This window comes from Notolepis coatsorum (assembly GCF_963971535.1).
Source record: "Notolepis coatsorum genome assembly, chromosome: 14".
NCBI lineage: Eukaryota > Metazoa > Chordata > Actinopteri > Aulopiformes > Paralepididae > Notolepis > Notolepis coatsorum.
Genome location: NC_140178.1, coordinates 79,789,510 through 79,816,289, shown reverse-complemented (window position 1 = coordinate 79,816,289; position 26,780 = coordinate 79,789,510).

The following is a 26,780-nucleotide window of genomic DNA, read 5'->3' as shown; positions in this document are numbered from 1 at the left end:
GGAGATCCCATATTAAGTACAATACTGATGTCAACTTGGAAATTCCCCCTTCAGCTACAAAAACTATGTTACATCCTTCAGCTGTTTTGCAAACGGTAAAGCTTCACATTTCCCACCTCACTTGCAAGGAATTGCACAACAGCAGCTGGCAAAATTGTAGAAACAAGTAAGAAGCGTGGGCCACTACTAGCTGATCTGGAGTCAGAAAAACCACTTGCACCCCAAGGGTTATGAGCAATGAGGTCATAAAATACAGACTCATTAGTTACAAGGAGAACAGATCACTGTTAATGATCACAGTATAATCTTCCCGTCTGTATGTGTGTAAATTCAGACTATGGTGAATCAAATCAGCTCCTCTGGCAGAACCTTTCAGTGAAGATCTTAGGACTTATGAAATTACACCCAAGCTGAAATGCTTAAATGCGGGCTCGTCCGGGATTTGAACCCGGGACCTCTCGCACCCGAAGCGAGAATCATACCCCTAGACCAACGAGCCTCTGCTTAGCAGTTTGGCTTTGCTTTTCGACAGTAAATGTCTGGGTCCTGTTGGTGGATCGTCCTGTATTTCTGTGATAAGTAATTTCCTGCTACACAACAAGCTCAATGTTGTAATTTTTTACTCAACGTTATAAGATGCAAAGTCACGACAGCAGATGATGGTGTCAACATAGCTGAAATGTGCAAAACCTTTGCTTTGGATTGGGATCTTGAAAAGGCTAATCACGCCATTGCTGCAGTTACAGACAATTCACTTACAGTAACAGTGTAACAGTGAGAGGCCGAGCTATCGCCACACATTTTTGCTTACACTTTAAACCTTGCTACACAAGCGAGTTTGAGTGCACCCCGTTGCTGTAGTTTGCTTGGTCAAGTGCGGCAGGTAGGAGCCTTCTTCTACTGAAGTTCCACAGCCACTGCTGTATTTTCCTCTAAACAGAAACTGCTGGAGCTTCCATCGCACAAACTGATCTTGGATGCAGTCACACGCTAACATAGCACAGTGGACATGTTCAAACGCTATCTCGAGCAGCAAGCAGCCATAGCAGTAGCTTCCGTGAGTACAGCTGTTTGATTGCTGATGCCTTTATGCAACTGCAAATGTGACCCGGGAACGATGTGTTCCAGCGTGAATTATGTACTTGCAAGCACATGGCCAAAAGGATAACTAGATCCTTATCAAGGGCCTGGATAGCTCAGTCGGTAGAGCATCAGACTTTTAATCTGAGGGTCCAGGGTTCAAGTCCCTGTTCAGGCGTGTCTTTACACTTTGCTTGGAGATCCCCTATTAAGTACAATACCGATGTCAACTTGGAAATTCCCCCTTCAGCTACAAAAACTATGTTACATCCTTCAGCTGTTTTGCAAGCGGTAAAGCTTCACATTTCCCACCTCACTTGCAAGGAATTGCACAACAGCAGCTGGCAAAATTGTAAAAACAAGTAAGAAGCGTGGGCCACTACTAGCTGATCTGGAGTCAGAAAAAACACTTGCACCCCAAGGGTTATGAGCAATGAGGTCATAAAATACAGACTCATTAGTTACAAGGAGAACAGATCACTGTTAATGATCACAGTATAATCTTCCCGTCTGTATGTGTGGACATTCAGACTATGGTGAATCAAATCAGCTCCTCTGGCAGAACCTTTCAGTGAAGATCTTAGGATTTATGAAATTACACCCAAGCTGAAATGCTTAAATGTGGGCTCGTCCAGGATTTGAACCCGGGACCTCTCTCACGCGAAGCGAGAATCATACCCGTAGACCAACGAGCCTCTGCTGAGCAGTTTGGCTTTGCTTTTCGACAGTAAATGTCTGGGTCCTGTTGGTGGATCGTCCTGTATTTCTGTGATAAGTAATTTCCTGCTACACAACAAGCTCAATGTTGTAATTCTTTACTCAACGTTATAAGATGCAAAGTCACGACAGCAGATGATGGTGTCAACATAGCTGAGATGTGCAAAACCTTTGCTTTGGATTGGGATCTTGAAAAGGCTAATCACGCCATTGCTGCTCTTACAGACAATTCACCTAACAGTGTAACAGTGAGAGGCCGAGCTATCGCCACACATTTTTGCTTACACTTTAAACCTTGCTACACGAGCGAGTTTGAGTGCACCCCGTTGCTGTAGTTTGCTTGGTCAAGTGCGGCAGGTAGGAGCCTTCTTCTACTGAAGTTCCACAGCCACTGCTGTATTTTCCTCTAAACAGAAACTGCTGAAGCTTCCATCGCACAAACTGATCTTGGATGCAGTCACACGCTAACATAGCACAGTGGACATGTTCAAACGCTATCTCGAGCAGCAAGCAGCCATAGCAGTAGCTTCCGTGAGTACAGCTGTTTGATTGCTGATGTCTTTGTGCAACTGCAAATGTGACCCGGGAACGATGTGTTCCAGCGTGAATTATGTACTTGCAAGCACATGGCTAAAAGGATAACTAGATCCTTATCAAGGGCCTGTATAGCTCAGTCGGTAGAGCATCAGACTTTTAATCTGAGGGTCCAGGGTTCAAGTCCCTGTTCAGGCGTGTCTTTACACTTTGCTTGGAGATCCCATATTAAGTACAATACTGATGTCAACTTGGAAATTCCCCCTTCAGCTACAAAAACTATGTTACATCCTTCAGCTGTTTTGCAAACGGTAAAGCTTCACATTTCCCACCTCACTTGCAAGGAATTGCACAACAGCAGCTGGCAAAATTGTAGAAACAAGTAAGAAGCGTGGGCCACTACTAGCTGATCTGGAGTCAGAAAAACCACTTGCACCCCAAGGGTTATGAGCAATGAGGTCATAAAATACAGACTCATTAGTTACAAGGAGAACAGATCACTGTTAATGATCACAGTATAATCTTCCCGTCTGTATGTGTGTAAATTCAGACTATGGTGAATCAAATCAGCTCCTCTGGCAGAACCTTTCAGTGAAGATCTTAGGACTTATGAAATTACACCCAAGCTGAAATGCTTAAATGTGGGCTCGTCCGGGATTTGAACCCGGGACCTCTCGCACCCGAAGCGAGAATCATACCCCTAGACCAACGAGCCTCTGCTGAGCAGTTTGGCTTTGCTTTTCGACAGTAAATGTCTGGGTCCTGTTGGTGGATCGTCCTGTATTTCTGTGATAAGTAATTTCCTGCTACACAACAAGCTCAATGTTTAAATTTTTTACTCAACGTTATAAGATGCAAAGTCACGACAGCAGATGATGGTGTCAACATAGCTGACATGTGCAAAACCTTTGCTTTGGATTGGGATCTTGAAAAGGCTAATCACGCCATTGCTGCTGTTACAGACAATTCACCCAACAGTGTAACAGTGAGAGGCCGAGCTATCGCCACACATTTTTTCTTACACTTTAAACCTTGCTACACGAGCGAGTTTGAGTGCACCCCGTTGCTGTAGTTTGCTTGGTCAAGTGCGGCAGGTAGGAGCCTTCTTCTACTGAAGTTCCACAGCCACTGCTGTATTTTCCTCTAAACAGAAACTGCTGGAGCTTCCATCGCACAAACTGATCTTGGATGCAGTCACACGCTAACATAGCACAGTGGACATGTTCAAACGCTATCTCGAGCAGCAAGCAGCCATAGCAGTAGCTTCCGTGAGTACAGCTGTTTGATTGCTGATGCCTTTGTGCAACTGCAAATGTGACCCGGGAACGATGTGTTCCAGCGTGAATTATGTACTTGCAAGCACATGGCTAAAAGGATAACTAGATCCTTATCAAGGGCCTGGATAGCTCAGTCGGTAGAGCATCAGACTTTTAATCTGAGGGTCCAGGGTTCAAGTCCCTGTTCAGCCGTGTCTTTACACTTTGCTTGGAGATCCCATATTAAGTACAATACCGATGTCAACTTGGAAATTCCCCCTTCAGCTACAAAAACTATGTTACATCCTTCAGCTGTTTTGCAAACGGTAAAGCTTCACATTTCCCACCTCACTTGCAAGGAATTGCACAACAGCAGCTGGCAAAATTGTAGAAACAAGTAAGAAGCGTGGGCCACTACTAGCTGATCTGGAGTCAGAAAAACCACTTGCACCCCAAGGGTTATGAGCAATGAGGTCATAAAATACAGACTCATTAGTTACAAGGAGAACAGATCACTGTTAATGATCACAGTATAATCTTCCCGTCTGTATGTGTGGAAATTCAGACTATGGTGAATCAAATCAGCTCCTCTGGCAGAACCTTTCAGTGAAGATCTTAGGACTTATGAAATTACACTTAAGCTGAAATGCTTAAATTTGGGCTCGTCCGGGATTTGAACCCGGGACCTCTCGCACCCGAAGCGAGAATCATACCCCTAGACCAACGAGCCTCTGCTTAGCAGTTTGGCTTTGCTTTTCGACAGTAAATGCCTGGGTCCTGTTGGTGGATCGTCCTGTATTTCTGTGATAAGTAATTTCCTGCTACACAACAAGCTCAATGTTGTAATTTTTTACTCAACGTTATAAGATGCAAAGTCACGACAGCAGATGATAGTGTCAACATAGCTGAAATGTGCAAAACCTTTGCTTTGGATTGGGATCTTGAAAAGGCTAATCATGCCATTGCTGCTGTTACAGACAATTCACTTAACAGTGTAACAGTGAGAGGCCGAGCTATCGCCACACATTTTTGCTTACACTTTAAACCTTGCTACACGAGCGAGTTTGAGTGCACCCCGTTGCTGTAGTTTGCTTGGTCAAGTGCGGCAGATAGGAGCCTTCTTCTACTGAAGTTCCACAGCCACTGCTGTATTTTCCTCTAAACAGAAACTGCTGGAGCTTCCATCGCACAAACTGATCTTGGATGCAGTCACACGCTAACATAGCACAGTGGACATGTTCAAACGCTATCTCGAGCAGCAAGCAGCCATAGCAGTAGCTTCCGTGAGTACAGCTGTTTGATTGCTGATGCCTTTGTGCAACTGCAAATGTGACCCGGGAACGATGTGTTCCAGCGTGAATTATGTACTTGCAAGCACATGGCTAAAAGGATAACTGGATCCTTATCAAGGGCCTGGATAGCTCAGTCGGTAGAGCATCAGACTTTTAATCTGAGGGTCCAGGGTTCAAGTCCCTGTTCAGGCGTGTCTTTACACTTTGCTTGGAGATCCCCTATTAAGTACAATACCGATGTCAACTTGGAAATTCCCCCTTCAGCTACAAAAACTATGTTACATCCTTCAGCTGTTTTGCAAGCGGTAAAGCTTCACATTTCCCACCTCACTTGCAAGGAATTGCACAACAGCAGCTGGCAAAATTGTAAAAACAAGTAAGAAGCGTGGGCCACTACTAGCTGATCTGGAGTCAGAAAAAACACTTGCACCCCAAGGGTTATGAGCAATGAGGTCATAAAATACAGACTCATTAGTTACAAGGAGAACAGATCACTGTTAATGATCACAGTATAATCTTCCCGTCTGTATGTGTGGACATTCAGACTATGGTGAATCAAATCAGCTCCTCTGGCAGAACCTTTCAGTGAAGATCTTAGGACTTATGAAATTACACCCAAGCTGAAATGCTTAAATGAGGGCTCGTCCGGGATTTGAACCCGGGACCTCTCTCACCCGAAGCGAGAATCATACCCCTAGACCAACGAGCCTCTGCTGAGCAGTTTGGCTTTGCTTTTCGACAGTAAATGTCTGGGTCCTGTTGGTGGATCGTCCTGTATTTCTGTGATAAGTAATTTCCTGCTACACAACAAGCTCAATGTTGTAATTCTTTACTCAACATTATAAGATGCAAAGTCACGACAGCAGATGATGGTGTCAACATAGCTGACATGTGCAAAACCTTTGCTTTGGATTGGGATCTTGAAAAGGCTAATCACGCCATTGCTGCAGTTACAGACAATTCACTTAACAGTGTAACAGTGAGAGGCCGAGCTATCGCCACACATTTTTGCTTACACTTTAAACCTTGCTACACGAGCGAGTTTGAGTGCACCCCGTTGCTGTAGTTTGCTTGGTCAAGTGCAGCAGGTAGGAGCCTTCTTCTACTGAAGTTCCACAGCCACTGCTGTATTTTCCTCTAAACAGAAACTGCTGGAGCTTCCATCGCACAAACTGATTTTGGATGCAGTCACACGCTAACATAGCACAGTGGACATGTTCAAACGCTATCTCGAGCAGCAAGCAGCCATAGCAGTAGCTTCCGTGAGTACAGCTGTTTGATTGCTGATGCCTTTATGCAACTGCAAATGTGACCCGGGAACGATGTGTTCCAGCGTGAATTATGTACTTGCAAGCACATGGCTAAAAGGATAACTAGATCCTTATCAAGGGCCTGGATAGCTCAGTCGGTAGAGCATCAGACTTTTAATCTGAGGGTCCAGGGTTCAAGTCCCTGTTCAGGCATGTCTTTACACTTTGCTTGGAGATCCCCTATTAAGTACAATACCGATGTCAACTTGGAAATTCCCCCTTCAGCTACAAAAACTATGTTACATCCTTCAGCTGTTTTGCAAGCGGTAAAGCTTCACATTTCCCACCTCACTTGCAAGGAATTGCACAACAGCAGCTGGCAAAATTGTAAAAACAAGTAAGAAGCGTGGGCCACTACTAGCTGATCTGGAGTCAGAAAAACCACTTGCACCCCAAGGGTTATGAGCAATGAGGTCATAAAATACAGACTCATTAGTTACAAGGAGAACAGATCACTGTTAATGATCACAGTATAATCTTCCCGTCTGTATGTGTGTAAATTCAGACTATGGTGAATCAAATCAGCTCCTCTGGCAGAACCTTTCAGTGAAGATCTTAGGACTTATGAAATTACACCCAAGCTGAAATGCTTAAATGCGGGCTCGTCCGGGATTTGAACCCGGGACCTCTCGCACCCGAAGCGAGAATCATACCCCTAGACCAACGAGCCTCTGCTTAGCAGTTTGGCTTTGCTTTTCGACAGTAAATGTCTGGGTCCTGTTGGTGGATCGTCCTGTATTTCTGTGATAAGTAATTTCCTGCTACACAACAAGCTCAATGTTGAAATTTTTTACTCAACGTTATAAGATGCAAAGTCACGACAGCAGATGATGGTGTCAACATAGCTGAAATGTGCAAAACCTTTGCTTTGGATTGGGATCTTGAAAAGGCTAATCACGCCATTGCTGCAGTTACAGACAATTCACTTAACAGTGTAACAGTGAGAGGCCGAGCTATCGCCACACATTTTTGCTTACACTTTAAACCTTGCTACACGAGCGAGTTTGAGTGCACCCCGTTGCTGTAGTTTGCTTGGTCAAGTGCGGCAGGTAGGAGCCTTCTTCTACTGAAGTTCCACAGCCACTGCTGTATTTTCCTCTAAACAGAAACTGCTGGAGCTTCCATCGCACAAACTGATCTTGGATGCAGTCACACGCTAACATAGCACAGTGGACATGTTCAAACGCTATCTCGAGCAGCAAGCAGCCATAGCAGTAGCTTCCGTGAGTACAGCTGTTTGATTGCTGATGCCTTTGTGCAACTGCAAATGTGACCCGGGAACGATGTGTTCCAGCGTGAATTATGTACTTGCAAGCACATGGCTAAAAGGATAACTAGATACTTATCAAGGGCCTGGATAGCTCAGTCGGTAGAGCATCAGACTTTTAATCTGAGGGTCCAGGGTTCAAGTCCCTGTTCAGGCGTGTCTTTACACTTTGCTTGGAGATCCCCTATTAAGTACAAGTTCAAGTTCAAGTTCAAGTTCTTTAATAGTTGTCATACAGAAGTACAGAATACTTTCATACAAAATGCTTCTTACTGTTACGCTCCAGAGACTGTGCTAGACAAGATAGTATCAAATAACATAATAACATAATATAGCATGAATTTAGAAGAAGAATGAGGTCACAGTTGTTCGGTATAGACATATGTACAATGTTCTGAGTTACCATATAATATACAATACACAATACTATGCAGTGTACTAATGTACAGTACTATCTAGTGCAAAGCAGAAATGGGATGAGGTACAATTTTAGGTACAATTTACAGTAAGGTGTACGAGTTGTAGTGCAATCCTTCATCCATAAATATAAAGTGTGGGGAGTGGGTGCTACAGTGTGTTTGTTTAAAGTGGGTGTGTGCTATAAAGTGTGTGTAGTGGGTGCTACAGTGTGTTTGTTTAAAGTGAGTGTGTGCGTGTGGATGTGTGTGCTATGTGTGTTTGGTGGTTGTTGTTGTGTAGTGTTCATTCATTGTTCGTTTAGCAGCCTGATGGCCTGGGGATAGAAGCTACTTCTGAGTCTTTCTGTGCTCGCCTTGAGACTCCTGTGTCGCTTGCCTGACGGCAGCAGTTCAAAGAGGCAGTTGTTCGGGTGGCTCGAGTCCTTAATAATTCTCTTAGCCTTCCCCTTGCAACGCTTGTTGTAAATGTTCTGGAGAGTGGGGAGCCCCCCTCCAATTGTGCGTTCGGCTGAACGTGTCACTCTTTGTAGTCTGCTTTGGTCTTTTGCAGTGCTATTCCCAAACCAGGAGGTGATGTTGCCGGTCAAGATGCTCTCTATTGTACATGAGTAGAAGTTCTTAAGGATCTTCTGGCTGACTTGGAACTTCCTTAGGCGCCTGAGGAAGTAGAGGCGTTGTCGTGCCTTCTTCACCACACTGTTAATGTGTATGGTCCATTTCAAGTCCTCGGATATGTGGGCTCCGAGGTACTTGAAGCTGTTGACTCTCTCAACCGGTGCCCCGTCGATGCTGAGGGGGCTGTAGTCCTTGACCCCCGACCTCCTGAAGTCCACAATCATCTCCTTTGTTTTGCTGACGTTCAGGGAGAGGCTGTTTTCCTGGCACCATCCCGCCAGGACCTTGACCTCTTCCAGGTAGGCCCTCTCGTCGTTGGCAGAGATCAGGCCCACCACCACTGTGTCGTCAGCAAATTTGACGATTGTATTGCTACTCCGCTGAGCCACACAGTCGTGTGTGTACAGGGAGTAGAGGAGGGGACTCAGAACACAGCCCTGGGGGGCCCCTATGTTGAGGGTGATGGATGAGGAGGTGCAGTTGCCTGCTCTCACCACCTGGGGTCTGCCAGTCAGGAAGTCCAAGACCCACTGGCAGAGGTCATAGCCCAAGCCCAGGTCCCTGAGCTTGGCTATGAGTATGGAGGGGACTATGGTATTGAATGCCGAGCTGTAGTCGATGAATAGCATTCTCACATAGTTCCCCTGCCTCTTGTCCAGGTGTGATGCTGCTGTGTGCAGCACATGGGATATGGCGTCCTCCGTGGACCTGTTGGGGCGGTATGCAAATTGCAGGGGGTCCATGTTGATGGGGAGGGAGGAGCAGATGTAGCCCTTTACTAGCTTCTCAAAGCACTTCATGGCTATGGAGGTGAGAGCTACAGGGCGGTAGTCGTTGAGGCAAGCAGGCTTGGATTTTTTGGGTACAGGGATAATAGTGGACTTCTTCAGGCAGGTGGGGATGACAGCCTGTTCTAAGGACAGGTTAAATATGTCAGTGAATACTGGGGCCAGTTGGTCGGCACAGACTTTTAGGACGCGGCCGGGGATGCCGTCCGGACCTGCTGCCTTCCTGATATTCACTTTTTTAAAGGTCCGCCTCACCTCATGCTCTGTTACCCTGAACACTGCGCCTCCATCAGCAGCCGACCCCCCCCCCCCCATTGCCGAGGCTTGTGAGCTGGTGTTGTTATTACCAGCATCAAACCTCGCATAGAAGGTATTGAGGTCGTTTGCTAAGGAGATGTCATTGTTCAGTTTGAGGGAGGCGCCTTTGTAGTCTGTCATCGTTTTGAGCCCCTGCCACATAGCTCTAGAGTCAGCTTGTTCAAACTGGAGTTCAATTTTATCCCTGTAGCGCCGTTTGGCCTCTGACACTGTCCTCCTTACGTTGTGTTGCGCCACCTTGTGGTCGTTCATGTTGCCTGCCACTAGGCCGTCATTGTATGCTTTGGTGCGCTCTCTCAGAGCTTCACGGACGGATTTGTCTACCCAGGGTTTTTGATTTGGGTAAACTTTCATTTTGGTAGTGGGGATTGTTTCTTTCACCCTAGTACAGACATAGTCCAGCACTGTCTCCGTGTAGGCATTAATGTTATCTGTGTCGCGGAATACAATCCAGTCTGTGTTGTGGAACACTGACCGGATCGTATCCTCTGACGTCACATCCCATTTCTGCACCTCTCGCGAGACTACGGGAGTACTTTTAATTCTTTGTCTGTACTTTGGTGTAAGGAAAATGGATGCGTGATCTGACTTGCCAAAGCCACTATCAGAATGAGCCTTGTAGCCACCTTTAAATTGCGTGTAACAGTGATCTAGGATGTTACCGCCTCTGGTGTTGCAAGTCACATGCTGGTAGAAATCAGGCAATACCTTTCTCAGATTGGCGCTATTGAAATCTCCCAGTACTAAAATGGCGGCGTTAACGTTCGTCGCTTGTATATTATTTACCTCGTCGTGTAGTCTGGAGAGCGCGGCGTTGTTGTTGGCTTGCGGTGGAATATACACTCCGACCAGGACGATCGCCGTTAACTCCCTCGGGAGGAAGAAAGGACGACACTTGATGGTTATATATTCCAGTTCTGGGGAGCAGTAGTTGGATAATTCCTTCACATTCGTTGGATCACTCCAATTTTTGTTAAACATGAAGGCAATACCTCCACCACGTTGTTTACCGGACTCTGATTGTGTCCGATCCTTCCTATGGATAAAGAAGTGATCCGTTGGTTGAATCGCGTGATCTGGAACCTCCGGTGTTAGCCAAGTTTCGGTGAAGCAAAGGACATTGCAGTCCCTAACGTCTCTTTGATATTGAATCCTTGCTCGGATGTCATCCAGTTTATTGTCTATTGATTGTACATTGGCTAGCAATATACTGGGAAGTGGTGTACGGTGTCGTCTGGATCTCAGCCTGTTTCGGATCCCAGACCTTTTTCCTCGACGTCTTTTCCTGGGGTCTAGGAACAAAGGATCCGGTCCTAGTCTCCGGAGGATTTCTTCCGGCCATTGATGTGGTTCGGAAAGTTGATCCAGCGAGTAATCCAGTTGGTAAGTTTCCCGTAATCCAATGTCAATGATTGACTGACGGTCATACACATATAATGCACCAACAGTTGGTGCAAATAAAACTCCTAATACTATAAAAATTAACAAAATAAAGCACAGTCTCGTCGGAGCGATCAGAAAGGCAGCCATCACAGCAGCGCCAAGTTCAGCTACAATACCGATGTCAACTTGGAAATTCCCCCTTCAGCTACAAAAACTATGTTACATCCTTCAGCTGTTTTGCAAGCGGTAAAGCTTCACATTTCCCACCTCACTTGCAAGGAATTGCACAACAGCAGCTGGCAAAATTGTAAAAACAAGTAAGAAGCGTGGGCCACTACTAGCTGATCTGGAGTCAGAAAAAACACTTGCACCCCAAGGGTTATGAGCAATGAGGTCATAAAATACAGACTCATTAGTTACAAGGAGAACAGATCACTGTTAATGATCACAGTATAATCTTCCCGTCTGTATGTGTGGACATTCAGACTATGGTGAATCAAATCAGCTCCTCTGGCAGAACCTTTCAGTGAAGATCTTAGGACTTATGAAATTACACCCAAGCTGAAATGCTTAAGTGAGGGCTCGTCCGGGATTTGAACCCGGGACCTCTCTCACCCGAAGCGAGAATCATACCCCTAGACCAACGAGCCTCTGCTGAGCAGTTTGGCTTTGCTTTTCGACAGTAAATGTCTGGGTCCTGTTGGTGGATCGTCCTGTATTTCTGTGATAAGTAATTTCCTGCTACACAACAAGCTCAATGTTGTAATTCTTTACTCAACATTATAAGATGCAAAGTCACGACAGCAGATGATGGTGTCAACATAGCTGACATGTGCAAAACCTTTGCTTTGGATTGGGATCTTGAAAAGGCTAATCACGCCATTGCTGCAGTTACAGACAATTCACTTAACAGTGTAACAGTGAGAGGCCGAGCTATCGCCACACATTTTTGCTTACACTTTAAACCTTGCTACACGAGCGAGTTTGAGTGCACCCCGTTGCTGTAGTTTGCTTGGTCAAGTGCAGCAGGTAGGAGCCTTCTTCTACTGAAGTTCCACAGCCACTGCTGTATTTTCCTCTAAACAGAAACTGCTGGAGCTTCCATCGCACAAACTGATCTTGGATGCAGTCACACGCTAACATAGCACAGTGGACATGTTCAAACGCTATCTCGAGCAGCAAGCAGCCATAGCAGTAGCTTCCGTGAGTACAGCTGTTTGATTGCTGATGCCTTTATGCAACTGCAAATGTGACCCGGGAACGATGTGTTCCAGCGTGAATTATGTACTTGCAAGCACATGGCTAAAAGGATAACTAGATCCTTATCAAGGGCCTGGATAGCTCAGTCGGTAGAGCATCAGACTTTTAATCTGAGGGTCCAGGGTTCAAGTCCCTGTTCAGGCGTGTCTTTACACTTTGCTTGGAGATCCCCTATTAAGTACAATACCGATGTCAACTTGGAAATTCCCCCTTCAGCTACAAAAACTATGTTACATCCTTCAGCTGTTTTGCAAGCGGTAAAGCTTCACATTTCCCACCTCACTTGCAAGGAATTGCACAACAGCAGCTGGCAAAATTGTAAAAACAAGTAAGAAGCGTGGGCCACTACTAGCTGATCTGGAGTCAGAAAAACCACTTGCACCCCAAGGGTTATGAGCAATGAGGTCATAAAATACAGACTCATTAGTTACAAGGAGAACAGATCACTGTTAATGATCACAGTATAATCTTCCCGTCTGTATGTGTGTAAATTCAGACTATGGTGAATCAAATCAGCTCCTCTGGCAGAACCTTTCAGTGAAGATCTTAGGACTTATGAAATTACACCCAAGCTGAAATGCTTAAATGCGGGCTCGTCCGGGATTTGAACCCGGGACCTCTCGCACCCGAAGCGAGAATCATACCCCTAGACCAACGAGCCTCTGCTTAGCAGTTTGGCTTTGCTTTTCGACAGTAAATGTCTCGGTCCTGTTGGTGGATCGTCCTGTATTTCTGTGATAAGTAATTTCCTGCTACACAACAAGCTCAATGTTGTAATTTTTTACTCAACGTTATAAGATGCAAGGTCACGACAGCAGATGATGGTGTCAACATAGCTGAAATGTGCAAAACCTTTGCTTTGGATTGGGATCTTGAAAAGGCTAATCACGCCATTGCTGCAGTTACAGACAATTCACTTAACAGTGTAACAGTGAGAGGCCGAGCTATCGCCACACATTTTTGCTTACACTTTAAACCTTGCTACACGAGCGAGTTTGAGTGCACCCCGTTGCTGTAGTTTGCTTGGTCAAGTGCGGCAGGTAGGAGCCTTCTTCTACTGAAGTTCCACAGCCACTGCTGTATTTTCCTCTAAACAGAAACTGCTGGAGCTTCCATCGCACAAACTGATCTTGGATGCAGTCACACGCTAACATAGCACAGTGGACATGTTCAAACGCTATCTCGAGCAGCAAGCAGCCATAGCAGTAGCTTCCGTGAGTACAGCTGTTTGATTGCTGATGCCTTTATGCAACTGCAAATGTGACCCGGGAACGATGTGTTCCAGCGTGAATTATGTACTTGCAAGCACATGGCTAAAAGGATAACTAGATCCTTATCAAGGGCCTGGATAGCTCAGTCGGTAGAGCATCAGACTTTTAATCTGAGGGTCCAGGGTTCAAGTCCCTGTTCAGGCGTGTCTTTACACTTTGCTTGGAGATCCCCTATTAAGTACAATACCGATGTCAACTTGGAAATTCCCCCTTCAGCTACAAAAACTATGTTACATCCTTCAGCTGTTTTGCAAGCGGTAAAGCTTCACATTTCCCACCTCACTTGCAAGGAATTGCACAACAGCAGCTGGCAAAATTGTAAAAACAAGTAAGAAGCGTGGGCCACTACTAGCTGATCTGGAGTCAGAAAAAACACTTGCACCCCAAGGGTTATGAGCAATGAGGTCATAAAATACAGACTCATTAGTTACAAGGAGAACAGATCACTGTTAATGATCACAGTATAATCTTCCCGTCTGTATGTGTGGACATTCAGACTATGGTGAATCAAATCAGCTCCTCTGGCAGAACCTTTCAGTGAAGATCTTAGGACTTATGAAATTACACCCAAGCTGAAATGCTTAAATGTGGGCTCGTCCAGGATTTGAACCCGGGACCTCTCTCACCCGAAGCGAGAATCATACCCCTAGACCAACGAGCCTCTGCTGAGCAGTTTGGCTTTGCTTTTCGACAGTAAATGTCTGGGTCCTGTTGGTGGATCGTCCTGTATTTCTGTGATAAGTAATTTCCTGCTACACAACAAGCTCAATGTTGTAATTCTTTACTCAACGTTATAAGATGCAAAGTCACGACAGCAGATGATGGTGTCAACATAGCTGACATGTGCAAAACCTTTGCTTTGGATTGGGATCTTGAAAAGGCTAATCACGCCATTGCTGCTGTTACAGACAATTCACCTAACAGTGTAACAGTGAGAGGCCGAGCTATTGCCACACATTTTTGCTTACACTTTAAACCTTGCTACACGAGCGAGTTTGAGTGCACCCCGTTGCTGTAGTTTGCTTGGTCAAGTGCGGCAGGTAGGAGCCTTCTTCTACTGAAGTTCCACAGCCACTGCTGTATTTTCCTCTAAACAGAAACTGCTGAAGCTTCCATCGCACAAACTGATCTTGGATGCAGTCACACGCTAACATAGCACAGTGGACATGTTCAAACGCTATCTCGAGCAGCAAGCAGCCATAGCAGTAGCTTCCGTGAGTACAGCTGTTTGATTGCTGATGTCTTTGTGCAACTGCAAATGTGACCCGGGAACGATGTGTTCCAGCGTGAATTATGTACTTGCAAGCACATGGCTAAAAGGATAACTAGATCCTTATCAAGGGCCTGGATAGCTCAGTCGGTAGAGCATCAGACTTTTAATCTGAGGGTCCAGGGTTCAAGTCCCTGTTCAGGCGTGTCTTTACACTTTGCTTGGAGATCCCATATTAAGTACAATACCGATGTCAACTTGGAAATTCCCCCTTCAGCTACAAAAACTATGTTACATCCTTCAGCTGTTTTGCAAACGGTAAAGCTTCACATTTCCCACCTCACTTGCAAGGAATTGCACAACAGCAGCTGGCAAAATTGTAGAAACAAGTAAGAAGCGTGGGCCACTACTAGCTGATCTGGAGTCAGAAAAACCACTTGCACCCCAAGGGTTATGAGCAATGAGGTCATAAAATACAGACTCATTAGTTACAAGGAGAACAGATCACTGTTAATGATCACAGTATAATCTTCCCATCTGTATGTGTGGAAATTCAGACTATGGTGAATCAAATCAGCTCCTCTGGCAGAACCTTTCAGTGAAGATCTTAGGACTTATGAAATTACACCCAAGCTGAAATGCTTAAATGTGGGCTCGTCCGGGATTTGAACCCGGGACCTCTCGCACCCGAAGCGAGAATCATACCCCTAGACCAACGAGCCTCTGCTTAGCAGTCTGGCTTTGCTTTTCGACAGTAAATGTCTGGGTCCTGTTGGTGGATCGTCCTGTATTTCTGTGATATGTAATTTCCTGCTACACAACAAGCTCAATGTTGTAATTTTTTACTCAACGTTATAAGATGCAAAGTCACGACAGCAGATGATGGTGTCAACATAGCTGAAATGTGCAAAACCTTAGCTTTGGATTGCGATCTTGAAAAGGCTAATCACGCCATTGCTGCAGTTACAGACAATTCACTTAACAGTGTAACAGTGAGAGGCCGAGCTATCGCCACACATTTTTGCTTACACTTTAAACCTTGCTACACGAGCGAGTTTGAGTGCACCCCGTTGCTGTAGTTTGCTTGGTCAAGTGCGGCAGGTAGGAGCCTTCTTCTACTGAAGTTCCACAGCCACTGCTGTATTTTCCTCTAAACAGAAACTGCTGGAGCTTCCATCGCACAAACTGATCTTGGATGCAGTCACACGCTAACATAGCACAGTGGACATGTTCAAACGCTATCTCGAGCAGCAAGCAGCCATAGCAGTAGCTTCCGTGAGTACAGCTGTTTGATTGCTGATGCCTTTGTGCAACTGCAAATGTGACCCGGGAACGATGTGTTCCAGCGTGAATTATGTACTTGCAAGCACATGGCTAAAAGGATAACTAGATCCTTATCAAGGGCCTGGATAGCTCAGTCGGTAGAGCATCAGACTTTTAATCTGAGGGTCCAGGGTTCAAGTCCCTGTTCAGGCGTGTCTTTACACTTTGCTTGGAGATCCCCTATTAAGTACAATACCGATGTCAACTTGGAAATTCCCCCTTCAGCTACAAAAACTATGTTACATCCTTCAGCTGTTTTGCAAGCGGTAAAGCTTCACATTTCCCACCTCACTTGCAAGGAATTGCACAACAGCAGCTGGCAAAATTGTAAAAACAAGTAAGAAGCGTGGGCCACTACTAGCTGATCTGGAGTCAGAAAAAACACTTGCACCCCAAGGGTTATGAGCAATGAGGTCATAAAATACAGACTCATTAGTTACAAGGAGAACAGATCACTGTTAATGATCACAGTATAATCTTCCCGTCTGTATGTGTGGACATTCAGACTATGGTGAATCAAATCAGCTCCTCTGGCAGAACCTTTCAGTGAAGATCTTAGGACTTATGAAATTACACCCAAGCTGAAATGCTTAAATGTGGGCTCGTCCAGGATTTGAACCCGGGACCTCTCTCACCCGAAGCGAGAATCATACCCCTAGACCAACAAGCCTCTGCTGAGCAGTTTGGCTTTGCTTTTCGACAGTAAATGTCTGGGTCCTGTTGGTGGATCGTCCTGTATTTCTGTGATAAGTAATTTCCTGCTACACAACAAGCTCAATGTTGTAATTCTTTACTCAACGTTATAAGATGCAAAGTCACGACAGCAGATGATGGTGTCAACATAGCTGACATGTGCAAAACCTTTGCTTTGGATTGGGATCTTGAAAAGGCTAATCACGCCATTGCTGCTGTTACAGACAATTCACCTAACAGTGTAACAGTGAGAGGCCGAGCTATCGCCACACATTTTTGCTTACACTTTAAACCTTGCTACACGAGCGAGTTTGAGTGCACCCCGTTGCTGTAGTTTGCTTGGTCAAGTGCGGCAGGTAGGAGCCTTCTTCTACTGAAGTTCCACAGCCACTGCTGTATTTTCCTCTAAACAGAAACTGCTGAAGCTTCCATCGCACAAACTGATCTTGGATGCAGTCACACGCTAACATAGCACAGTGGACATGTTCAAACGCTATCTCGAGCAGCAAGCAGCCATAGCAGTAGCTTCCGTGAGTACAGCTGTTTGATTGCTGATGTCTTTGTGCAACTGCAAATGTGACCCGGGAACGATGTGTTCCAGCGTGAATTATGTACTTGCAAGCACATGGCTAAAAGGATAACTAGATCATTATCAAGGGCCTGGATAGCTCAGTCGGTAGAGCATCAGACTTTTAATCTGAGGGTCCAGGGTTCAAGTCCCTGTTCAGGCGTGTCTTTACACTTTGCTTGGAGATCCCATATTAAGTACAATACCGATGTCAACTTGGAAATTCCCCCTTCAGCTACAAAAACTATGTTACATCCTTCAGCTGTTTTGCAAGCGGTAAAGCTTCACATTTCCCACCTCACTTGCAAGGAATTGCACAACAGCAGCTGGCAAAATTGTAAAAACAAGTAAGAAGCGTGGGCCACTACTAGCTGATCTGGAGTCAGAAAAAACACTTGCACCCCAACGGTTATGAGCAATGAGGTCATAAAATACAGACTCATTAGTTACAAGGAGAACAGATCACTGTTAATGATCACAGTATAATCTTCCCGTCTGTATGTGTGGACATTCAGACTATGGTGAATCAAATCAGCTCCTCTGGCAGAACCTTTCAGTGAAGATCTTAGGACTTATGAAATTACACCCAAGCTGAAATGCTTAAATGTGGGCTCGTCCGGGATTTGAACCCGGGACCTCTCTCACCCGAAGCGAGAATCATACCCCTAGACCAACGAGCCTCTGCTGAGCAGTTTGGCTTTGCTTTTCGACAGTAAATGTCTGGGTCCTGTTGGTGGATCGTCCTGTATTTCTGCGATAAGTAATTTCCTGCTACACAACAAGCTCAATGTTGTAATTCTTTACTCAACGTTATAAGATGCAAAGTCACGACAGCAGATGATGGTGTCAACATAGCTGACATGTGCAAAACCTTTGCTTTGGATTGGGATCTTGAAAAGGCTAATCACGCCATTGCTGATGTTACAGACAATTCACCTAACAGTGTAACAGTGAGAGGCCGAGCTATCGCCACACATTTTTGCTTACACTTTAAACCTTGCTACACGAGCGAGTTTGAGTGCACCCCGTTGCTGTAGTTTGCTTGGTCAAGTGCGGCAGGTAGGAGCCTTCTTCTACTGAAGTTCCACAGCCACTGCTGTATTTTCCTCTAAACAGAAACTGCTGAAGCTTCCATCGCACAAACTGATCTTGGATGCAGTCACACGCTAACATAGCACAGTGGACATGTTCAAACGCTATCTCGAGCAGCAAGCATCCATAGCAGTAGCTTCTGTGAGTACAGCTGTTTGATTGCTGATGCCTTTGTGCAACTGCAAATGTGACCCGGGAACGATGTGTTCCAGCGTGAATTATGTACTTGCAAGCACATGGCTAAAAGGATAACTAGATCCTTATCAAGGGCCTGGATATCTCAGTCGGTAGAGCATCAGACTTTTAATCTGAGGGTCCAGGGTTCAAGTCCCTGTTCAGGCGTGTCTTTACACTTTGCTTGGAGATCCCCTATTAAGTACAATACCGATGTCAACTTGGAAATTCCCCCTTCAGCTACAAAAACTATGTTACATCCTTCAGCTGTTTTGCAAGCGGTAAAGCTTCACATTTCCCACCTCACTTGCAAGGAATTGCACAACAGCAGCTGGCAAAATTGTAAAAACAAGTAAGAAGCGTGGGCCACTACTAGCTGATCTGGAGTCAGAAAAAACACTTGCACCCCAAGGGTTATGAGCAATGAGGTCATAAAATACAGACTCATTAGTTACAAGGAGAACAGATCACTGTTAATGATCACAGTATAATCTTCCCGTCTGTATGTGTGGACATTCAGACTATGGTGAATCAAATCAGCTCCTCTGGCAGAACCTTTCAGTGAAGATCTTAGGACTTATGAAATTACACCCAAGCTGAAATGCTTAAATGTGGGCTAGTCCGGGATTTGAACGCGGGACCTCTCGCACCCGAAGCGAGAATCATACCCCTAGACCAACAAGCCTCTGCTGAGCAGTTTGGCTTTGCTTTTCGACAGTAAATGTCTGGGTCCTGTTGGTGGATCGTCCTGTATTTCTGTGATAAGTAATTTCCTGCTACACAACAAGCTCAATGTAATAATTCTTTACTCAACGTTATAAGATGCAAAGTCACGACAGCAGATGATGGTGTCAACATAGCTGACATGTGCAAAACCTTTGCTTTGGATTGGGATCTTGAAAAGGCTAATCACGCCATTGCTGCTGTTACAGACAATTCACCTAACAGTGTAACAGTGAGAGGCCGAGCTATCGCCACACATTTTTGCTTACACTTTAAACCTTGCTACACGAGCGAGTTTGAGTGCACCCCGTTGCTGTAGTTTGCTTGGTCAAGTGCGGCAGGTAGGAGCCTTCTTCTACTGAAGTTCCACAGCCACTGCTGTATTTTCCTCTAAACAGAAACTGCTGAAGCTTCCATCGCACAAACTGATCTTGGATGCAGTCACACGCTAACATAGCACAGTGGACATGTTCAAACGATATCTCGAGCAGCAAGCAGCCATAGCAGTAGCTTCCGTGAGTACAGCTGTTTGATTGCTGATGCCTTTGTGCAACTGCAAATGTGACCCGGGAACGATGTGTTCCAGCGTGAATTATGTACTTGCAAGCACATGGCTAAAAGGATAACTAGATCCTTATCAAGGGCCTGGATAGCTCAGTCGGTAGAGCATCAGACTTATCATCTGAGGGTCCAGGGTTCAAGTCCCTGTTCAGGCGTGTCTTTACACTTTGCTTGGAGATCCCATATTAAGTACAATACCGATGTCAACTTGGAAATTCCCCCTTCAGCTACAAAAACTATGTTACATCCTTCAGCTGTTTTGCAAACGGTAAAGCTTCACATTTCCCACCTCACTTGCAAGGAATTGCACAACAGCAGCTGGCAAAATTGTAGAAACAAGTAAGAAGCGTGGGCCACTACTAGCTGCTCTGGAGTCAGAAAAACCACTTGCACCCCAAGGGTTATGAGCAATGAGGTCATAAAATACAGACTCATTAGTTACAAGGAGAACAGATCACTGTTCTGTTTGTGCACATTTTCTCCTCCTCATAATATGGATTACGGATTTATACCTCAATTCATCAATGAAGCAACATCTAACAGAAGTGGAGAGAAGTGAAAACGGATTTAACGAGACCCACAGTGACTTCTACCTTCTCAATGGCTCTGAAAAGAAACATCTACACGTCGGAACGGCGGCTATACACACGCTACTAACAGCGAGCCCGGCACGTAAGAACTTACCCCCGAATGGCAGATTGGACCGTAGGACCATGATCATCCTGGTTCTACTACTTTCGGGAGACATTCATTTAAACCCAGGCCCGGTCTTGACCAGAACTCAGGCGAGAAGACTTGGTCTGGCAGCGCAAGAAGCGAAGGTGGTTTCCATCGCGACCAACAACAACATCAACAACTCGACCCGTGGCAACATCCACTGCGCGGACGGCAACTGTTCCCCAATGACGCCGCAGCAGACGAGCACACGTGAGGCAGAGACGAGAGGAGGTGAACCGAGGGTCGAAACCATGACGACCAACTCGACGCGGGATTTAAACATCTCGACGCCCGATAGCCGGCTAGCTAGCAGAGCTAACAACGGAAACATCCAGGAACGAGTCCTTTGTTGTTCCAACACGGCGCGGGACCCGACACCCCCCTCCCCCCTTCTTTGTTGTTCCAGCACGGAGCGGGACCCGACCACCCCCTCCCCCCTTCCCACCCTCAACAACAAAGCCCCCCAGCCCCACACAGAGGAACAGATCACAAACGAACAATACTTCGAACCTGCCAACATCAATGAAATAACCAACGCCAATGGACTGAACATTTTTCACATTAACATTAACAGCTTAAAAAACAAATTGGATGAAATCAAACAATTATTCATAAATGGTAAGGCAAACATACTGTGCTTCTCAGAAACTAAGCTTGACGATTCTGTAAAAGATCCAGAGATAGAGATTGAGAACTACTCAATAATTAGGAATGATAGGAACAAACATGGAGGTGGTGTCTGTATGTACATACACAAGGACACCAAATTCATCAACAGAAATGACCTGAATCATAAATCAATTGAAACTGTATGGGTGGAAATCCTATTCGAAAGGGCGAAATCCCTACTGGTTGGCACAGTCTACAGGCCGCCAGATCATAGTGACTTTTATGATACACTGGATGGGTGTTTAGCTTGAGTTGAGGATGTAGACAAAATTCTTATTGGAGACTGGAACACGGATATGCAACGAAAAGATGCACCCGTCTTCAGGTCATTCAGTAGGTTTTGTGATCTGCACGGCCTCAGCCAGCTAATCACCCAACCCACACGTGTATGTGAATCAACTCAGACTACCATTGACCTCATTCTGACCTCCGACAAGTCCAAGATCTCCAAGAAAGGGGTTATAGCATGCGGGTTAAGTGATCATTATATGATATTCTGTACCCGCAAAAAACTAAAACAAAAGGCTGGCTGCCACAAAACAGTCACATCTAGAGACCTCAAAACCTACTCTAGCGAGGCCTTTAACCTTGAACTGGAGAGCCTGGACTGGTCAGATGAACTCAATGGTACACTGGTTGAAGAAACATGGCTTGGTTTCAAAACCAAATTCTCAACAATACTAAACGACATGGCCCCCCTAAGAACCACCAGGGTAAAAAATCGCGCCGAGCCGTGGATGCACTCCGAAATACTGGCCGCTATGAAAACCAGAGACAAAAAATGCTCTGAGTTTCGTAAAAGTCAGTCAAAGCTTACTAAAAGCACGAGCAGTGAACTCCAAGCCCACGTGACTGAACTCAAACTAGAAAGAAACAGACTAAGAAACGACGTAAACTCCATGTTCAAAACTGCAAAAAAGAATTTCATCAATGACAAAACTGAGGAAAACAAAAACAAACCACGTGAACTTTGGAAATTACTCAATAATCAACTAGGATGCAGTAAAAAACTTAAAACCAGATTCTCAAACATAAACATAAAAACGGACAACACGCTCATCACAGACAAGCTGGATGTAGCCAATTACTTAAACATTTTCTTCACAAACATAGCCACAACACTGGTAAACAAACTACCCTCCCACTCAGGGCTTTATGGGGTAGAACACATAGTAGCTTACTACAAAAACCTAGGGGTCCGCAAGGACGACTTCAAACTGGAAATGGTAACAACAGATGAGGTACTCAATAAACTGAGCGCCCTCCAACCTAACAAGGCCACTGGCCATGACAACATCCCCTCCAAATTCCTCAGAGACTCAGCAGCCGCCATCACCCCAATCATCACACACATAATAAACCTCTCCATAAAACAGGGACACGTCCCCAAGGACTTCAAAATTGCGAGGGTGACCCCTCTGCACAAAAAGGGCAGCAAATTAGACCCAGGCAACTACCGCCCTGTTTCTATTCTCACCTCCATCTCGAAAGTCATGGAAAAAATTGTCTACGAACAGGTCGAAAAGTACCTAGCGGAAAAAAATCTAATCTACGAATTCCAATCTGGCTTCAGAACATCCCACTCCACTGACACATGCCTTCTCTATTTGAATGACCACATCAAACAAGAGGTGGACGCAGGCAAATACTGCGGCATGGTCATGCTGGACCTACAAAAGGCCTTTGACACGGTCAATCACTCCATTCTGATTGACAAGCTAAAAGCAATTGGTTTTGATAGTCTATCAGTGAGCTGGATGCAATCCTACCTTGAGGGGAGGGAACAGATGGTGGAGGTAAACGGTACCCTATCCCCCCCCCTCACAGTGAGCTGTGGTGTTCCACAAGGAAGCATACTAGGACCGCTACTGTTCCTAATTTATGCAAATGACATGTCGTCAGCTTGTGACTGCAACTTGTTCCTGTTTGCGGACGACTCAGCCCTGCTGGTCTCTGACAAGAACAAGTTACAGGTTGAAAAAACCCTCAGCTCGGAACTAGGCAGAATCTGCATATGGCTCGCTGATAACAAACTATCATTACACATGGGCAAAACAGAGTCCATTCTCTTCGGTTCAAATAACAAACTCAGCAAGACCGACGGCTTCTCAGTTACAGTGGGTGACAATATTGTCACAAGGAAAGATGAAATTACCTACCTGGGTTCCATCCTAGAGGCTAATCTCTCCTGTGACAAAATGGCATCCAATGTAATAAAAAAAGTCAACCAACGAACTCGATTCTTGTACCGGATCTCCTCTCTGGTAAACAAGAATACCCTGAAGACTCTGGCAGGAGCACTCATTCAGGGGTACTACGACTATGCTTGCACCTCATGGTACCAAAGCACCTCAAAGGCGCTAAAAACAAAATTACAAACATCTCAAAACAAACTGGTCAGACTACTGCTTGACCTTACTCCTAGAACCCACCTCACCCCTGCCCACTTTGACAACCTAGGATGGCTTAGAGTAGATGACAGAGTACAGCAACTTGCAATGGGCCTGGTCTACAAGATACACTACACGACCAAGGTACCCATGTACATGGCAAAATACTTCCCAAAGGTCAGTGAATACCACGATCACAACACCAGAGGGAGCTCCACAAATCATGTTAAACCCAGATTCGGCTCAAATAAGGGACTAAACACGTTTCGCAATTATGCCACATCAATGTGGAACGCCCTACCCAAAGCTGTAAAGGAATGTGGATCACTACCCACTTTCAAAACCTCTCTCAAGAGACACCTACGGGAGACTGCAATTCAACACTGGCCCCTGTAAATATCCTAACCCAACCCCCTCCAATGTACAGTCATTTACCTAGTATGGTTTTGTCAATAGTCCAATGTACAATTTTGTTTGTTTGTACAGAGTCTCCCCCCCCTCAATGTACAGTTTTGCTTGCTTATACAGTGTGCCCCCCCCCCCCCCCAACCACCTCCAATGTAAATTACCCAGTATGGTTGTCAATATCCCAGTGTACCCAACCCCCCCCACCCAACCTCCTCCAATGTACAGTTTCTACGTCAAATGTATATACTCCCTTTTCTTGACTCCTTCTGTATCACAAACAGTACTGTATTTGCAAATCTGGTATGTCATAAATGTATAGATGTAGCAGTACTGACTATCTGTATGTCATGTATGTCATATATGTCCTGATGAATTGAAAATGGGGGACCCTGGTGGAAACAAGACGAAAGTCTTTCTCTGGTCTGCATCCCCTTAACAATTGTGTGTATTGAGCTGTACTGTATTGTACCCATTCTGCAATCTGTTAATAAAGTTTTCAATCAATCAATCAAACAGTATAATCTTCCCATCTGTATGTGTGGAAATTCAGACTATGGTGAATCAAATCAGCTCCTCTGGCAGAACCTTTCAGTGAAGATCTTAGGACTTATGAAATTACACCCAAGCTGAAATGCTTAAATGTGGGCTAGTCCGGGATTTGAACGCGGGACCTCTCGCACCCGAAGCGAGAATCATACCCCTAGACCAACAAGCCTCTGCTGAGCAGTTTGGCTTTGCTTTTCGACAGTAAATGTCTGGGTCCTGTTGGTGGATCGTCCTGTATTTCTGTGATAAGTAATTTCCTGCTACACAACAAGCTCAATGTAATAATTCTTTACTCAACGTTATAAGATGCAAAGTCACGACAGCAGATGATGGTGTCAACATAGCTGACATGTGCAAAACCTTTGCTTTGGATTGGGATCTTGAAAAGGCTAATCACGCCATTGCTGCTGTTACAGACAATTCACCTAACAGTGTAACAGTGAGAGGCCGAGCTATCGCCACACATTTTTGCTTACACTTTAAACCTTGCTACACGAGCGAGTTTGAGTGCACCCCGTTGCTGTAGTTTGCTTGGTCAAGTGCGGCAGGTAGGAGCCTTCTTCTACTGAAGTTCCACAGCCACTGCTGTATTTTCCTCTAAACAGAAACTGCTGAAGCTTCCATCGCACAAACTGATCTTGGATGCAGTCACACGCTAACATAGCACAGTGGACATGTTCAAACGATATCTCGAGCAGCAAGCAGCCATAGCAGTAGCTTCCGTGAGTACAGCTGTTTGATTGCTGATGCCTTTGTGCAACTGCAAATGTGACCCGGGAACGATGTGTTCCAGCGTGAATTATGTACTTGCAAGCACATGGCTAAAAGGATAACTAGATCCTTATCAAGGGCCTGGATAGCTCAGTCGGTAGAGCATCAGACTTATCATCTGAGGGTCCAGGGTTCAAGTCCCTGTTCAGGCGTGTCTTTACACTTTGCTTGGAGATCCCATATTAAGTACAATACCGATGTCAACTTGGAAATTCCCCCTTCAGCTACAAAAACTATGTTCAAGTTCAAGTTCAAGTTCTTTAATAGTTGTCATACAGAAGTACAGAATACTTTCATACAAAATGCTTCTTACTGTTACGCTCCAGAGACTGTGCTAGACAAGATAGTATCAAATAACATAATAACATAATATAGCATGAATTTAGAAGAAGAAAATGAGGTCACAGTGTTCGGTATAGACATATGTGCAATGTTCTGAGTTACCATATAATATACAATACACAATACTATGCAGTGTACAGTACTATCTAGTGCAAAGCAGAAATGGGATGAGGTACAATTTTAGGTACAATTTACAGTAAGGTGTACGAGTTATGTTACATCCTTCAGCTGTTTTGCAAACGGTAAAGCTTCACATTTCCCACCTCACTTGCAAGGAATTGCACAACAGCAGCTGGCAAAATTGTAGAAACAAGTAAGAAGCGTGGGCCACTACTAGCTGATCTGGAGTCAGAAAAACCACTTGCACCCCAAGGGTTATGAGCAATGAGGTCATAAAATACAGACTCATTAGTTACAAGGAGAACAGATCACTGTTAATGATCACAGTATAATCTTCCCGTCTGTATGTGTGTAAATTCAGACTATGGTGAATCAAATCAGCTCCTCTGGCAGAACCTTTCAGTGAAGATCTTAGGACTTATGAAATTACACCTAAGCTGAAATGCTTAAATGCGGGCTCGTCCGGGATTTGAACCCGGGACCTCTCGCACCCGAAGCGAGAATCATACCCCTAGACCAACAAGCCTCTGCTTAGCAGTTTGGCTTTGCTTTTCGACAGTAAATGTCTGGGTCCTGTTGGTGGATCGTCCTGTATTTCTGTGATAAGTAATTTCCTGCTACACAACAAGCTCAATGTTGTAATTTTTTACTCAACGTTATAAGATGCAAAGTCACGACAGCAGATGATGGTGTCAACATAGCTGAAATGTGCAAAACCTTTGCTTTGGATTGGGATCTTGAAAAGGCTAATCACGCCATTGCTGCAGTTACAGACAATTCACTTAACAGTGTAACAGTGAGAGGCCGAGCTATCGCCACACATTTTTGCTTACACTTTAAACCTTGCTACACGAGCGAGTTTGAGTGCACCCCGTTGCTGTAGTTTGCTTGGTCAAGTGCAGCAGGTAGGAGCCTTCTTCTACTGAAGTTCCACAGCCACTGCTGTATTTTCCTCTAAACAGA